Source organism: Bos indicus x Bos taurus, chromosome 18 (assembly GCF_003369695.1).
Source record: "Bos indicus x Bos taurus breed Angus x Brahman F1 hybrid chromosome 18, Bos_hybrid_MaternalHap_v2.0, whole genome shotgun sequence".
In the NCBI taxonomy this organism is placed as follows: Eukaryota; Metazoa; Chordata; class Mammalia; order Artiodactyla; family Bovidae; genus Bos; species Bos indicus x Bos taurus.
Genome location: NC_040093.1, coordinates 30,053,984 through 30,070,644, shown reverse-complemented (window position 1 = coordinate 30,070,644; position 16,661 = coordinate 30,053,984). Strand labels below are relative to the sequence as shown.

Sequence of the window (16,661 nt, the reverse complement as noted above, 5' to 3'; positions counted from 1 at the left end):
AAAAAACAAACAGGCAGACATTATAGGAGCTTTTCCTGTCATCACTTCCATTTCAATCATGTGCCTACTGATGGTTCTAGAGTAGGAAGGGAAAGGATGTGGAGGTCGAGCTGTACTTGGGGAAACCGGGGTAACTGGGACTCCCCTCCATCGTGTGCATGGGCTAGGGCAGGGAGGCTGCAAGCCACTAATATGAGAATAGTAACTGCTTTTCACGGAGCTCCTGCTTCAAGACAGACACTGTATAATGCACTTTATATGAGCAAATATGACTCTATAACAGTATTTTATGGTAGAGATGATTCTTTTCATGATTTAAGAAGAGTTTGTGAATTAGAAAGGGCTTCTCAGGTGGCACTAGTGGTAAAGAATCCACCTGCCAGTGCAAGAGACAAGGGTTTGACCTCTGGATCAGGAAAATCCCCTGAAGAAGGAAATGGCAACCCCCTCCAGGATTCTTGCCTGGGAAATCCCATGGACAGAGGAGTCTGGCAGGCTACAGTCCATGGGGCCCCAAAGAGTCAGACATGAAATGATTCCCTAGAGATGACTTCTCTTCTCTAAACCAGGTAGCTGCATAGTATTTCATGTAACCCCCTTTCTAAAGAGGGATCCCATGCATCTTTGCCTTTCAGAATAAAACGGTAACTGGATAGAAATCTAGACCTAGGAATGCAAGAGAAATTATATGGAATAATTTTAGAAAGCTCTCTTAAAGTCATTTACTTTTCAATGAGAGTATGTACTTAGAGCTGAAATTGATAAGCATGTATGGTTAGAATTAGTACTTAAGTTTATTTTGGTCATTTTCAAAAGAGTCTGTACCTTTAAATTACCATACCACATAAGTGGGCTCACAACCTGATCTCATCTCACTCCCTTTGCCAGTAGATTAAAGACTAGGCTATTTACAGACTTCCTACTCTGTCTTGAAAAGTCAGGAGGCCAGACCAGAAACCACTGCCCAGCAAATCTTGGTGCTAGATCAAGGTCTATGCACTGAACTGGCGGCTAGATGTGTGTGGTGAGCAGAAGGGGATTTGATGGACCCAGGGTGAGCATTCCAAGGGGTAGCGGAGCCTGGACCTACTTTTTACAATTTGACCATTGTTTTTCTTGATTACTGCAACAACATATTCATAGTCCTATAAATCAGAACCATAGGTTTTGTTTTCAAATGGGCCTTGCTCATGATGATGATTTATTCTGAGTCTGTCATGAAACCTACATCTGACTGGATGATGAAATGCTCTCATGACCACCCCTTGGGACATCCCTGCTTCACATTCAATCAATCCTGCCCTGCATTGTCATATGTTCAGAGGGGCTTCAGTGGAGTTTCCTCTGAAGTCATGTCCACCACACCTGACCCCCACATATAGTGTGACATCCAGTAGTTGATGTACTTGGAACTTTGATGAATTTGGAGCTAGAGATGAATTTAGGAGTCCTTGGCATATGGAGGGGAGCTACACATCTCTACAAGAATAGGTGAGGGCACTTCCCTAGCTGTCCCGTGGCTAAGGCCCTGAGCCCCCAAGACAGGGGGCCCAGGTTCAATCCCTGGTCAGGGAACTAGATTTCACATGCCACAATGGAAGGTCAAAGACCTGGCACTGCCAAATAAATAATTTTAAAATAAAAAGAGTAGGTGAGGTCACCAGGGGTGTGGGCAGAGGGGGAAAGACTGGGATCTGTCTTGGGGCAGCCATGCTTGAGCTGTCAGTAGAGGGAGGAAGTTGAAAGACTCAGAAGAAGAGACGGGTTGGGGAAACACAGTGCCTCAGGGCAAAGAACCAGAGGGTTTCAAGGAGGGAGTGAGCAGGAGGGCCCCGACCCAGAGGCCAGGGCTGTGTGGAGCCTGCTGGGACTCCCTTTGCTGCTTTTGTTTTTTAAATTTTACCCAAATCTTGGAAATTATCAATCCTATGCTGTGGGGAGGAGTCTTGCAGTTTGTTTTTTTCCAATTGTTTTAACATAGTCATTAGAATATGATATGATCACTAAAGAACATTTGGAAGAGAGAGTGGAAAGTTAAAATCTTAAATACTTAATTTCCACCCTTTTTGAACACACTACATGTTAATGTTTTGGTACATTTTCTTTCAGCAGCTTTTGCAGGTTTTCAGTGGTTTTTAAAATTGCAATTATAATTATACCATATATATATATATTTATACACAATTTAACATTTATACCACAAGCATCAATCTAGGGTTGGTCTTTTAAAACATGGCCAACATCATTCATACTGCTACAAAGGTCAGCACCCACCTTTCAATTCAATCATCTTCATTAAATTCCTCCTTTCTGTTATATTTTGGTTACTTGATGTCAGGTACTGAGAGTAGTATGTAAATTTATGCCCACAACTGTCTTCATCGTGTATTTCTGATGGTAACAGGTTTTTGCCTCAAGTATTTTGATGCTAAAATACTAAGTGTACAAATGTTCAGAACATTTATGCTTTCACAATTGCTCCTATGAATATAAAATTACCCTTTTTATCCTGCTTGACGCTGCTTTTTGCTTCAAATTGTGCTTTGTCTGACAGAGCCTCTCACGCTTTTTCTTTTGTTTGCATTTACCTGGTATAGCTTTGCCTACTCTGGAATCATTTTATTTTAGGTGAGTCTCTTGTATTTGTTTAATCTGGGAGCCTTTGTCTTCTAACAAGGGAGTGGGAAAGACTTTTCATTTATTGTCCAGTCATTTCGGGTGGCCTTCTGTCATCTTGGTTTGTGTTTTCTGCATTTCATTTCTTTTCTGACTTTTGTGAGCCATAGCTGATGCTTTCTTTTGCCTTCCACAGTGATCTGGAAGGGAGACATCTTGTTTCTCACTCCACTGGTCTGCATCCTTTGGCCTCCAACAAAGTCTTAATTTGTCTCTGTGTTTGGTTTGTAAGCAGCTCTGCTTATCTCAGCCTGGCCCTTAGCATCTCTGGGAGGTGACACCCTCTGCAGAATGGCTGAAAGGCCCTCTGTTGATTTCTTTGTTTGCTCACTCTGGGAAGGGAATTCCCGCATAGCTGGGCCGGAGCTTCTCTCCAGAGGAGGTGCCCCATGCTTCCAGCGAGATGGAGGGACCATCCAGGCTCTAGCCAGCAGGGGGTGGGGGGGTGATGATGGTGATGGGAGAGGGCAGGAAGTGTCATTATTGCTGCCTGTGGAAGCCCGGGGAAGAAGTGCCTATTGGCCTTTGGTTGAGAAAAGTGGCCTGAGCAGACCCGGCCCAGCTGGCAGGGGTGAGCTCTCTGCAGACAGAGTGTCCCAGGGCTGAGGGACCAGAGTGAGGGTGGGTGGGGAATGGCAGACCGGAGCTGGCGGTGTCTGGTGTAGACAGGTGGTTCAGGGCCTGTCAGTCTCCAGCATGAAAATTCTCAGGCACATAAATTTTTTTCCTAAAATTGAAGTATAGTTGATTTACAGTGTTGTGGGCACATAAATTATTATGCTTGTTTTGGGAATTCCCTGGCACTCAGTGGTTAAGACTCATGCTTCCACTGCAGGGGACACAGGTTCAGTCTCTGACTGGGGAACTAAGATTCCACATGCCAAAAAATATTGTGTGTGTCTGTGTGTGTGTGTGTGTGTGTGTATGTGTGTAGGCCCGGGGTGGGTGTGCTTTTTAAGACTTGTAAATGGAATTTCAGTGAGGGCTTTCTCAGGGCCTCAATTTGTCTTCTCTCTTAATCAGGTATTGCTCCCAGGTATTCTCTCTATGGGGTAATTAACAGCTTTAAATGACTTATTTGAATTTAAACACTCTGGTTTTTTTAAAATTTATGCAAGAAAGTTGCTCCTCTGTATCCCCTACCACAGAGATGCCAGTTCCAGAGATGACAGTACCACAGCCACAGATGGGGGAGGGCTGGGGTCTGGGAAAGGCAGGTGGGGCTGCTTGGGGAGGACAGTCTGCCAAGGCCAAGAAGGTCTCCAGAGGGAGACAGGCTGGACTTCATTGTTGTCTGTTTTTTGCTTTTCCCAGCTTTGTAGAGAAGTAAACGAATTTCTTTGGAAGGAATGATGCTAAAGCTGAAACTCCAGTACTTTGGCCACCTCATGCGAAGAGTTGACTCATTGGAAAAAGACTCTGATGCTGGGAGGGATTGAGGGCAAGAGGAGAAGGGGACAACAGAGGATGAGATGGCTGGATGGCATCACTGACTCGATGGATGTGAGTCTGAGTGAACTCCGGGAGTTGGTGATGGACAGGGAGGCCTGGCGTGCTGCGATTCATGGGGTCGCAAAGAATCGGACATGACTGAGCAACTGATATGATCTGATCTGAAACGTGTGTGTGAACAGTGTGATGATTTGATACATGTATATGTTGTGAAATGATTATCACAAGGCTTCATCTTCTGTAGGACCTGAGAGGCGAGGGTGGGGCTATCCTACCGCCAGGGATCCTCTGCCTGACAGGACCCAGGCTTTCCTCAGAGTGGCCACAGGTCAGAAGACCAGCTGGTGAAAAGGGGGGTGCCTGCACTGTTCAGAGCTTTGACAGGGCCAGCCTGGCTCCTGGGGAGGGTGGTGAGCCAGTAACTACTCAGGAGAGCTAGACCGTTTCCATCAGACACGAGAGGCTGACACCTCACAAACACCATGTTTCTTCGGGACCAGCACCTCAGCTGATCCTCTGGGAATGCTTGGAACATTTAAGCCAGAATCAAGAGGTAGCATCATCAGGGTCTAGTACAAGCAGGTGCCAAGGAGGGACAAAGCCACGCCTGGCCACTGGAGTCAAGGTCATCACTCTGATCTCCCTGCTGCTCCAGACCCACATGGTCACAATGGCTACTGTCCAGCTCTTGGAGCACCAGATGAAGAAACTGAGGTCCAGAGATGTAGACGACATATCCAAGGTCACTCAACAGGCTGATTCCAATTCTTTACAGTATTTCAAAATATTTTGACGCATTCGCTTTTCTTCTTCATATGAATTGGTGTAAACCCTCTGACTCAGGTGTTAATGTCCAGACCCAACAAGTGTGTGTGTGTGTGTGTGTTTGTGTATGATTCCCACTGTCAGTGATAGTCGTTCCTCTTCTGTGTTTCCAGTGCTGTCTGCTCATCCCTCCATCATACCATTTATCTAGCTGCACGGGAATTATCTGTGTCCTCCTGACAGGAGTGAGTACCTAAAGTACTTGGTGCTGTTTTTTATATACAGTAGGCACACATGAATTTTGTTAAATGAATGTTGATGAATTCACTGTCTACTCACTATAAACAGGTAACCACTTCTTGGCTCTATTAAATATGCAATCTTTCTATGATCAATTAATTTAAAATTATGTTCTTCTGAAGGTTAATAACTGAATAGTTCTGCTAAGCTGACTGAGCCTGTGAGGAGCATAGCTGCTTGGGCCACACTGCTTCATGGTGCCCCTTGTGGCAGCATGCTCTAATTGCAGGCAAAGGGTCTCAAGAATAGGTCTTTCAAAGGAGACATGTAAAGAAAAAACATTTTTGCTGAATGTATGCAACAGGTTTCTGAAATACACCAGCCTATGCCTCCTTTGCCCTCACTCTGCTACCCTAAAGTCCATAGTTGGAATCCCAGCTGCTTCGATTTGGTTAGCAATATTTCTAAGATACCGGTTTGGCTCAGCAGCTGGGCTACAGGTGAGGCAGCACTTGTAAGTAAACAACACAAAGTAGCCATGTTCATTTTCACATTTCCTACTTTGTACTCCATGTGTGCTTTAGATTCAGTTAACCCCCTAAGGACAGGGACTGTGTGTCATTCGCTTCCATCTCTCCAATGCTTAGTGCAGGGCTTATAACAGAGTAGCTGCAGGTGCTGTGCTGGGAATGTCTAAGAATTGGCATGTCAGAGCCTGGGGGTCAGAATGATCAGGTAAAAGAGACCTGGCTGGGAAGCTGCTCTGAAGAAACTACAGCTCTACTTTCTGATACCCAGCCATTCCAAACATCCATGCCTTTATTATTATTCTGACTTCTCAATTTGATGTTATTCTTCAGAAGTCACCATTCCACTCTGCCACATTCAGTGTGTGTGGACACACATTAATCATTACTGGGGTCAATGACCAGATGAGCCCTTAACATTCCATTACCACGTGTTTGTCATTTCTCATTAGTGTTATGTTTGTAATTGCTAGGGACTTCTCCCTGGACAACTTGTCAAAATCTGCATGGCCTTGCCAAACCGTGGATTTATCCTTCCAGAAGCATGGAGGGCATCTGGAACTCGCATGACTTTCCAGAGGAAACGCAGTGCAGCACCATGATCTCTTTCATCTTCTATCATCTTACACATCAAAACTCCCCCTCCACTCATCAAGGGACTCTTGCATAGCTGTGAGTATTACCTCCCCACTGCCTCTCACCCTTCACAGAACCGCAGATGCCTCTTGCAAGAAGTGCCGCATCCATGTCCCTCTCCCTTCCTGCCTTTGTTTTCCATTGTTATTAGAAGCGTAGCCATGGAGAGAAATCTGGTGGTCAGAAGTGACTGCAGCCATTAGAAAAGATAGATTTTCCTTTTCATCTGACTAAGGAGAATGGGGTCTGGTGTCTAGTCCCCGCAGTTTGCAGAGAATAAGCTGAACAATTTCAAGATGGCAAGTCCCCCCCAAAAATCCCTTTTTGTGAAACAAGCTCTTTGCATGGGAGTGGCTACTGATTGACAGATGCTGCATCCAAAATGGGCTGTGGGATTTACAGTGACCCCAACGCAGGCTCTCACAGCAGCCACTCTGGGAGACAGCCCTTCAGGGCTGTCACTGGAGAATCATGAACCAAAGGATAATACCGCCTGCCTCCTGGAGCACAGAGAAAAGGCCTCAGCCCAGGGGGCAAACCTTCTACCTCCTCCTTCACAGAAAAAGCCGTCCTTAGCTTTATGCCTGGACTTGGGCACTCTGCTTGGAATGTGTGCTTCCTGGCAGCTCATGCTGCCTGTCACTTGACACAGGCAGCAATCCTTGGAGCAGACCTCCCACCCTTCTCCTGCCTAGGGCTTTCGTGAAGACTGAATGAGAGAAAAGTCCTTGCATGTTCTCTAAAAAGCAAAGAGCACTGGTAGGAATACTGGATGAAATGCTGTCTGGCCACACCCTCCACAAGCTCTGGCTTTGGGCATGCTTGATGAACACATTCCATACTGCAACAAAATGCCCCATTTCAGTGAGATACCCCAAATTGGTAGTTTCAGATTTTACAACCCTTTCTTTGTCTATGAACTTCTTTTTGGCCAACACTTGTTAGCCATAGATCTTCTAAACCCTTATTTCCAAACATCCATTTCCTACTGAAACTCTCTTCTCCATTTCAGGGCCTCCAGAACACACCACCAGCATCCCCAGCCCTGTTTCTTTGGTCACAGCTTTTCCCTGCCTGCCCTCCCCACCCTACTTACCCTCAGAGCTTCTCCATGTTGTCCCCACCCTTGAAGACCAAGCAGAAGACCTCGCCTCAAGCTGACCCACAAAGCACCCTGCCCTCTTTCAAAAGAACTTATTGTGTTTCTGCTGACCTTGAGCCAGGGAGGCAGTAATCACACTGGTTAAGAGGAGGCTCTGCAGTCAGGTTGCCCACTTCTTACTGCTTGTGTGACCTTGGGCAAGTTACTGGAAGTTCCTGGGCATTGCTTTCCTCAGCTGTAAAATAAGGATAATAACAGGAGCTCTTTTCTGCATTTAAAGGGCTGAGCACAATGCCTGATGCACTGTAACCACTCAGTAAAGGAGAGTTAGCATTATCCTAGGAATTTTCTTTATATGTTGCCATGTAAGGTTGTAACAGCCCAGGAAAAGTAGATTTCATTGCCCCAGATGATGAAAATGAAGCTCAGAAAGGTTAAAGCACTTGCCCAAGGTCACATATTTGGTCATGGAGCTGAGATGCAGAGTCAGGTCTGTCTGGTTGAGATCCACAGCTTTTGCACTGCCATAGCCACCCCACCTAATAGGCCTCCTATGGCTAGGTCAGCCCTTATTCCTCAGTTTGCCCTTCATGTGGGCCTTCCTTCTATCCCCAGCCAGACCCTGGGTTCCTCCAGAGCAATGTTTCTCAAATCTCCTTACCCCAGCTATGTATCATTTAGTATCTGTTGAGTGGACAAAAAAGTGAATGGATGGGGAAAATACATTTCAAGACCAGACTCTATCCCCAAAGAACCTAGCCCTGGTACTTAAGTCCATGGAAGTCAGGGGCCTCTCAACAGAACCAGGGGTGAGCCCACCTCCAGGCTCTTCTCCACGTCAGCCTGCTCACCACACTGATCCAGGGTTTCTGACTGTGTCTCTCTCCTTCTAAAACACCTCCAGAAATTCCTGCACTTCCCGTGGGACTAGTCTATAGAAAGGAGTTTGGTTCCAACACGGTCTGTTAACATAAGTCTTCACTGAGTTTAACATGTATTTCTTTGATCTGGAAGGCAAACGTTTGGAAACGAGATGGTCAAGGATAGCAATGATGTACTCCCTCAGAGCTGTGAAGTAAAGGGACCACGGCCACATTCTCCTGGGGCTATGGTTTCTGGATTTACATCCCTTTATTTTTAAAGTAAAACTGCATATAAAGTGCTCTAAATACCAATATCAGAATGTTAGAACTTTAAATATGGCAGAATGATGCCCATTTTGCTGCTTGCCTCACCATCCCAGACACAGAACCTCACGTGAGTTAATTGGACAGATGAGAACATGAAAGATGGGGAGGTGTGCCCCACATTATTGAGACCCAATGTTTTGGTGTAGACATAATCAAATGAAACTGTCCTTTAAGCCTCCTTAGGGACCAAGCAAAGATGAGGAGTGAAGCAGTAGCGTTATCGAGAAAACCATGCAGGTTCTGAATAGAAACTTTTCTGTTATAGAACACCTGAAATCCCAGTTAGTCATAGCTGTCATTTTTTGAGTGCTTAAAACTCCGTGTCTTGATCAAGGCCAATGGGTGGCAGAGCAGCTTTGACCTCATGTATGTCTGACTCCTGCCCAGCATCTTTCTCCTAAAGCACAAGGCTCTCATTTCCCCTGAGGAATCTTGGAGTCCAAGAGACTTAGAGCTCTTCGGTCATCTGTTATACATACCCTCTAATCATCCTCTTCCTCAACTCGTTAGCCGAGGTCAAGCCCTGTGCATAATTCAGTTAGCTGATTTGTCTATTCATCGTATGCTTATGTAAATGGCTTGAAATATTTCCCCAGTATTCTTTTTTAAATATTTAATTGAATGGAGGATAATTACTTTACAATATTGTGATGGTTTTTGCCATACATCATCATGAATTGGCCATAGGCATACATGTGTCCCCTCTCTCCTTAACCCCCCTCCCGCCTTGCTTGTCACCCCATCCCTTCAGGTTGTCACAGAGCACTGACCTTGGGTGCCTTGTGTCAGTATCAAACTCCCACTGGCTATCTGTTTTATGTATGGTAATGTGTATATTTCAATGCTATTTTCTCAAATCATCCCACCCTCTCCTTCTCCCAATGAGTTCAAAGGTCTGTTCTTTATGTCTGAGTCTCATTTGCTGCCCCCTCGTAGGAATACTGGTACCATGTTTCTAGATTCCATATATATGCATTAAAAATATACAGTATTTATCTTTCTCTTTCTCCCCTAGTATTCTTATTGGCAAGAAAATGGGGCCTACATCAAGGTAATTCATGAGCTTATACTTGCAAATGTTTTCAATCATGTTTTAACTAGTAGTAAATCTTTTGCTTGATTTATCTGAAAATTGCTTGTTTCTCTTTCTCCTGCCTCTGTCTTGTAAGATTCTATGAACCCCTTCTGATGATAACAGCAGCTAAGTAAAAAGAACAAATGAAATTAATATCATTTATTTAACTGAATGTCCAAAATGTTACTATATTTTATCCAAAACATTATTGAGCTATTTTATATTTTTAATACTAGCTTTTCAAAATCTGATGTATATTTTATACTTAAAGCACTAGTTTCAATTCAGACCAGTCTCAATTCAGACTGGTCATAGCTCAAGTGCTCAGTACACATATGGCTATTATACTGGACAACACAGATGTAAATAGGCATTCTCCTTTTCCTATTTCATCTATTTGTTTCTATTTCAACTTTAAATTTAGGTTCTGCATTAGGATTGGATCATAAAAGTCTACCTTAATGGAAATGTGCCCTTTGGATAATGTAATAAAACATAGCAGTTGTTTAGGACAGGAGAAAGACCATACCTTGAAAGAAAGTGAAAGTTGCTCAGTTGTGTCTGACTCTGTGACCCCATGGACTATACAGTCCATGGAATTCTCCAGGCCAGAATACTGGAGTGGGTAGCCTTTCCCTTCTCCAGGAGATCTTCCTAACCCAGGGAACATACCTCAGGAGTTATAAAATCTAGATTTCAGTTCTCACAACTAACTGGGGCTGTGGCCAGTGGCAACACTCAACTTCCCTCAGCCTCTTTCCTCATGTTGAAAGAGAGGTGATGGGGACTTCCCTGGCAGTCCAGTGGTTAAGACTTCATGCTCCCAATGCAGGGCGTGCAGGTTCAACCCTTGGTCGGGGAACTAAGATTCCACATGCCATGCGTGTGTGGCCAAAAAAAAAAGATGATGGTTTGTGATTACTGTTCTTTCCATTTCTAAAAATCTCTTTCTGCTTACTGCACACACCCTTTCCAGGGTTTCTGCAGCCGTTTCCTCTTTCCAGGCACAATTTTTGTGTGACAGGGCTTATCCCAAGCTGGAGTAATGTGATCCCTGTGCCCAGCTCTGTGCCTGGCATGCTGCTGGCACAAGAAATGCTTGTTGAGTGAAGGAAAATCCAGTTCTCTGAGGGACCCCTGGGCCTCTTGGTTTTTGCTAGAGTAACTATAGCAGCCTTAGCAATTAATTATACTCTTATTTCCTTTCTCATATTAGCCTAAAACCCTGACAATCTAAGCTTTCTGAAGGGTAATAGCCAGGATTAGAAACCATTTCCTGATCCTGTTAGCCAAGGAGATGGTGCTCAGCTATAGGCATGGCTGCCTGGAGACCCCCGCAAATGGTCTCCCTCTTATTACATGCTGTTCTGATGCTGAGGAGAGTTAATTAATGACTCTAAATAAGAAAACAATCAAATCTGTCTGCAGTAATATGAGTCAGAGCGGACCCAGATGGGGAGCCAGTCCTTGGCCTCCAAGTGCCCTGGGGGAAAGCAATAGCAGCTTTTGCTCCAGACGTCAAAGCCCTACAAAATCCCAACCTAGAAGGGGAAGGAGTTGCTCAAAATGGCTTGGAGATCCAGCATAACGTGAAACAGTTTCTTAAAAGGCCAGCCCCCCTGCCTGGGTGTTGTGCACACTGAGCTCTAGGGAGAGGAGAAAAAGCACAAGCCTGTTTCTCTCTCCTCTCTTTAGACACCCAAACCTGCAGCAACTGCACGGGCAGTTCTCAGGCACAGGCCTCCTGTGTGTGTGTTGCAAGACTAGGGCAATTGGCATTGCCACCTGGAGGATATGTGGCTGGAAGCCTGTCAAGCCCCAAACCTGCCCACCTTCAGGACTCCTGTAGCCACATATGGAAGTGGAACATTGGTTGTGATGACATGAGGGCAGAAATGCGATGTTTTCCTGAGATTAGGTGAGGCTCAAAACAGTGAAAAAATTTATTTTTGTGTTAGAAAGTTTGATGTGAAAAATCTGAGAGTGGGAATGGGTGGAAGAAGCCTCTTAACAATATCCAAGTGTTCTCAGCACTGGAACAGGATGCTAGCCGATAAGGATAAGCCCTACTTCCTTAGCTCTATATGAACTCTGTTGAATAATAACAGCATCCTCATGGTTCTCTCTCTCTTCTTGCATGCTTGGCTTCCTGTGAAACAGTTCCATGCTGGAAAGAAAATCCTGCACCACTGGCCATGAGGGTCATATACCTTTCTCCTTCTTTGGTAATAAAGTTCAGGTTAGGAGCCCTTTGTCAGGATAAAATGTAATATGTATGTGACAATACGCTTGCACAGTTTTAAAGGACTCTGTGATTTATGTCTGAATCTTAGTTGGGCCCCAATTTAATTCCTGTAAAATTTGGTTAGAATATCTTAGAGGACACGACAATACTTCAATATTTCTTCTACAATAGCAGTAGGGAAAAAATTAGTGGTAAAAAGGAATCTCTGGAGTTTTAAGATATCCAGATTGGAACCTAAATGTTGCTCCTTCTGATCTGTATAACCATGGGCAAACCCCTTTCCTCTCGAAGCTTCATTTGCTCATCTTGAAAGTGGGAATAACACCACCACCCACCTCATAGGACTCTGAGAATTAAATACATTCTTACATGTGAAGAGACTGACTCAGAAATGCTTCCTCTTATTATTAGCCTGCAATTCTTTAAATAGGGACTGCTGGCAGGTTCATTCAAAGTGATGCAGTAGATCATCTACAGCTATGTTTTCCCTTGTTCCATTCTGTGACCAGCTGTGGGGAAATAAGTTTGCTCCTACTCCATGCCCTAAAACTCTGCTTTTTCTCTAGGCTGGCTGAGGCCAGTGCTCCAGAACCTTGGACAGCTCCACTCCTTACGGACTGCTGAGCGCCCTGAGGGAGCATGAAGGACTTGGGGGATTTTCCCAGAAGGGCTGCATTAGTGTGGGGATTTAGGGATCCCAAGGGCCTCAGTCTCACTCCCAGAAAGTGTACCAGTGACTGCATGTTCAGATTCTTCAACACAACCAGCCCTCCTGAGGAGCCTCTCCTCCTCAGAAACCCTATCTATAAGAGTTACCAAATCATCAGGGCCTTTCCTTCTCTCCTAGGAACTCCAAGGATTTTTTTTTTTTTCTTTTTTGAGCCCAAGAAGAACAAAAATACCACCCACATCTTCCTGTATCCGCTTCAGTACAAGGATTAAACCTTCTTGATTAACCTTGAGTGAAAGTAATAATGTATGAGCATGAAGAAAGGCTTTATAAGACAGAGACTCATGTATTAATTAAAAAAAAAAACATAATGTCATTGCCTGTATGTGATGTTAAGTGACAATCTCTAATCAGGATAAGCAGGTAGTTCAATTTATGAGATAATTTATCTTTTCACTCTCCAGTGTAGAACACAACACACATACGCAGTCACCTTCTGAACAGGCAAGGAAGAGATTAAGTCCTATTTTTACTTTATGATACTGAGTCATGTAGTTCAATGCAAATCACACGGATGCCAAAGTAAGAACAATACCAGGTATTTAAATACCTCTTTTACTTTAAGGAGCACTGAAGAGTTTGTGGCTGCCTGAAATCACATTAGAGCAACTCCAGGAGGGGAGACGTGTGTCAGCAGGTGGGCATTTAAGACTGAGCATATCCCATCCACCCCCCTATTCCCATCATTAGGCCCGGAGGAGCCAGTGTTTACTAGTTCTTTGCATTTAAAAATAGCACCCTGATACCTGGGTCTGATACTTTCTAGGCCATATTGTTGATGAGAAAAAGAAAGTATATGTTTGAAAAATACGCTTTTGATTAATAATGAGGAAGAGGGGAGGATAGAGGTAGAATAGGAATAAAAAAAAGAAAAGAATTGAAGAAAGAGAGGAAAAGACAGGAAATATGCTTAAACCTCCCTGAGCTTGATGAATGCTTTTCATGCATTTTTCTCTTAAACAGATTTAATGTCCACCCTCAGTTGGATGAAACCTTGAACAAAGGTCTTTAGGCTCTCTTTAAATATTTCTATATGGGGGAGGATAGTGGCTGTTCCATTGCTTGAAGGAACTGCAGACAAGAACTTCAACTCAGGACTCCAAAAGCAGACAAGTAGCCCCCAAATGGTTTTTACCTAACAATGCCCACACCCACCTGAGCTTTCACAATGTGAGGGAGTGTTCGTTGCCAAATTTCAGCTTGGTTACACTTCTGCCCAGCAGAGGTCGCTGTGGACACTTGTGGAGACGCAGGGTAGGGCGGCTCTGTCTGGTAACTGTTCTTCCTGTGGTTCCATTGGCCACTGTCTACCCCTCATACGGGAAAGGAGTCTCTGGTGACAGCACCTTTGCTGTCAAAGTGCTGTATAACTGAGATCACTTGGTGGGAGTGGGCAGGTTTGGGAAGGCTATCCTCATCCTGTAAGATATCTACCCACAGTGATATCTCTGTCATGGTCGTGCCTTCACCGTAAGTGTTTGGTATTACTGACAACCCACCTGTCAACTGACCAGCAACTCCGGTCTCATGGCCCTTGCAGATAGATAGAGGCCAAAGTGACGAAAATTGTCTTGCCACACAATCTTGCACCCGCCCCATAAAGGATTCTGCTGATGAGCTCCCCAAGCTCAACTTGTCAGCCCAGGATGGTGGGGAGCAGAGTTCTGGTCCTCAGGGCAGCCCATTACAGCAGGATAAGGTTTCTGAGGGATGGGAAGGGGAGGGTGCTGGTGAGGATATCAGGGTCAGACTCAAAGCACCAGAAGGGCTGACAAGAGCTCCACATACTTGTGAGGCCCCACTTTCTGGGCCACACCACATGCACATGCTCTGAAGCTACCTCCACCTTGAGGGCATGCACTGGGACCCTAGGTCATTACGGCGGCCTGAGAGTTGATGGGATGACTACCCTGCCCCCACCCCCACCATCCAAGGCCAGCAGTAGTTGATTCTTTTCACACACAACCAGCTAGATGCACAAGCTCACCATGACACACACACGAACACTGGAGCACACATTGGCACCTCACCCAGGCATACACATTCACACTCACACTCGGATCCACACCATCACCCTTGCAAACACACTGTGACACATACACACACATTTGAATCCTGGAACCAAGTTGACCCAACACCGGCTGATGGAGTGGGGTTAGGGGGTCCAGTCAGGATGCCCCTACCGACCCCTGGCCCACTCATGCATCCTGAACCCCGGACCCTCCTCGCGAGGCGGAGCCCCTTAATTGTACACGTCCTCGTGGTCACAGGTCTTGAACGCTCCACAGAAGGGACCCTGGCTACCGTCGCACACACGGCATCCTGGGTGCCGGACCAGCGAGAGTGGTGGTGTGCATGGAAAAAGGGTGCGGGGTATAGTGCCTTGCCCGGAGCAGCCGCCTCCTCCCTAGGGATTTTCCATCCCGGCTCGCGCGGGCCCGTGGCAAGGAGCGAGCGCGCTTTGTCTCCCGCCTGCTTTCTCGCACGTTTCCGCAGAAGCTCCCCGCGCCGCGCCCGAAGCCACCCCCACCCCTTTCCTGGCCGCGCCCCTCGCCCAGCCAGTGGCGCAGGCCCGCCAGTGCGGCGACCGCGGCTTTGTCCTCTCGCGCGTGGATTCGGGGGCCGAGCGCGAAAGCCCCGCGCCCCGAGTGGCCGCCGCATGCCTGGGACACAGGTCTTGGCAGTCGGATCTGAGGCGCGCCCCTCGCCGAGCGGAACAGCCCGAGGGTCTGTGGGGACGGGGCGGGTGCGGGGGGCGGGGAAGCGTCTCCCTGGAGCTCTAAGGCGCTTGAGAGAAGACCAGCCCCGTCCCGCCCAGCACGTGCCCATCCAGGTTTGGCTACCCGCTGCGGTTCAGGAGCCTGAAGGCGGGGCGGGGCGCGGAGGGTCGTCTCAACTTAGGGCCCCTGGCCTGAATCCAGTTAGACAGCGACAAGGCGATAAAGCCCGGGAGGGGAGAGATCGGGAGGGGGTTCCTCAATCCCTCTTACTTTTCCCCACCACAAACCCCACCCCCAGGCCACTCCGACCTTAGACACGGGGCCCAGATCGCAGAGGACCCGGAGAATCCGCCAGTGCTTTGCTGTCCCAGCGACTCCTAACAGGGTGGGGAGGCGTCTCTCAGCTTTTTCACATCGCATTCCCCCCTACATCCCCATCCCCCCGCAATAATCTAGGTGGGTCCAACTGGGAGGGGGAAGAGTCCTCTGTCTCCATCTTCATCCTGTTCCCGCCCCCCTCCCCTTTCACAAAAACCCTAGGATTCAGGAGAGGGGTGGGTTCGAGGAAGGGTCTTTCTGACGTCCCCAAACAGCCCTTCCTCAGGAGGGTCTGAGCAGAGGAGGTGGAGCATCGCAGTTTCATCCATCACATCCAGACCCTCTTTGTAACGCCAAGCAGCCGAGGTGTTGTGGGGAAGGGTCTTCCTGCCTCCGAATCTTTCGTCCTGGAACACTCCCTCCCATCCTCAATAATCCAAGCGGCCTCGACTTCAGGCACAGGCTGAGAGAGGCTCCCGTCTCTCAACGCCCTCTCAGGAGAGACGGTGGGGCAGGTCCCCAGTCCTCTCCTCGCCCCTCACGCTCAAGAACCTCCTTCACCATAAGACCAAAACTAACCAAAGCTGCTCCGATCCCAGGCACGGGGCCACAGGGAGACTCACAAGGAGCCGGTCAGCAGCTCTCTGGGACAGATGGTCTTGGGGGCGGCGAGGACTGGTCCCATCAACTCCCAGGTCCCCTCACGCCTCGGTTCATTCCTTCCCCAATAAAACAAAAGCGAATCCAGCAGCACCGACCTCAGAGAGGCGGAAGGGCTATCGCCGCCCTGCAGCGCACCCAGTTCCTCTGGGCTCCTCACGGCTTCAGCTTCCAGGCGATGGCTCTCGCGGCGGCAGCGGCGGCGACGACTGCGACCGCGGCTCTCCGGTCCGGAGCCTCCCTCGGACTCAGCACCTGGAGCTGCGAACAGCTCCGCGCCTCATTCCGCTGTCCCCGCCTCCTCCGTGCCGCCGTAGCCAATGGT

General features: G+C 47.1%; 1 protein-coding gene and 2 long non-coding RNA genes across 5 annotated transcripts in view; 2 read left to right on the top strand and 1 right to left on the bottom strand.

Annotated features, from left to right (window-relative positions):
- The window catches only part of LOC113876690, a 51,022-nt gene extending 46,941 nt beyond the window's left edge, over positions 1–4,081 (top strand). The window contains exon 7 of the long non-coding RNA XR_003506563.1: positions 3,991–4,081. This is a non-coding gene — a long non-coding RNA (uncharacterized LOC113876690). The remainder of the gene's footprint in view (positions 1–3,990) is intronic.
- SMPD3 (sphingomyelin phosphodiesterase 3) overlaps positions 1–16,651 on the bottom strand; it is an 84,144-nt gene extending 67,493 nt beyond the window's left edge. Inside the window, exon 1 of the mRNA XM_027516171.1 lies at positions 16,435–16,651. The gene's annotated coding sequence lies outside the window, so the exon portion shown is untranslated. The remainder of the gene's footprint in view (positions 1–16,434) is intronic.
- Positions 4,140–12,868, top strand: LOC113876691. Of its 3 annotated transcripts, none has more exons than XR_003506564.1 (3): positions 4,140–4,179; positions 6,134–6,332; positions 7,309–9,587. It is a non-coding gene; the product is annotated as an uncharacterized LOC113876691 (long non-coding RNA). The 3 variants fall into 3 exon arrangements; XR_003506566.1 differs by lacking the exon at positions 4,140–4,179 and adding an exon at positions 11,824–12,868 and having other exon boundaries at positions 4,287–6,332; positions 7,309–9,639; XR_003506565.1 differs by lacking the exon at positions 4,140–4,179 and adding an exon at positions 4,287–5,138.
- Positions 16,652–16,661: the final 10 nt, after the last annotated feature.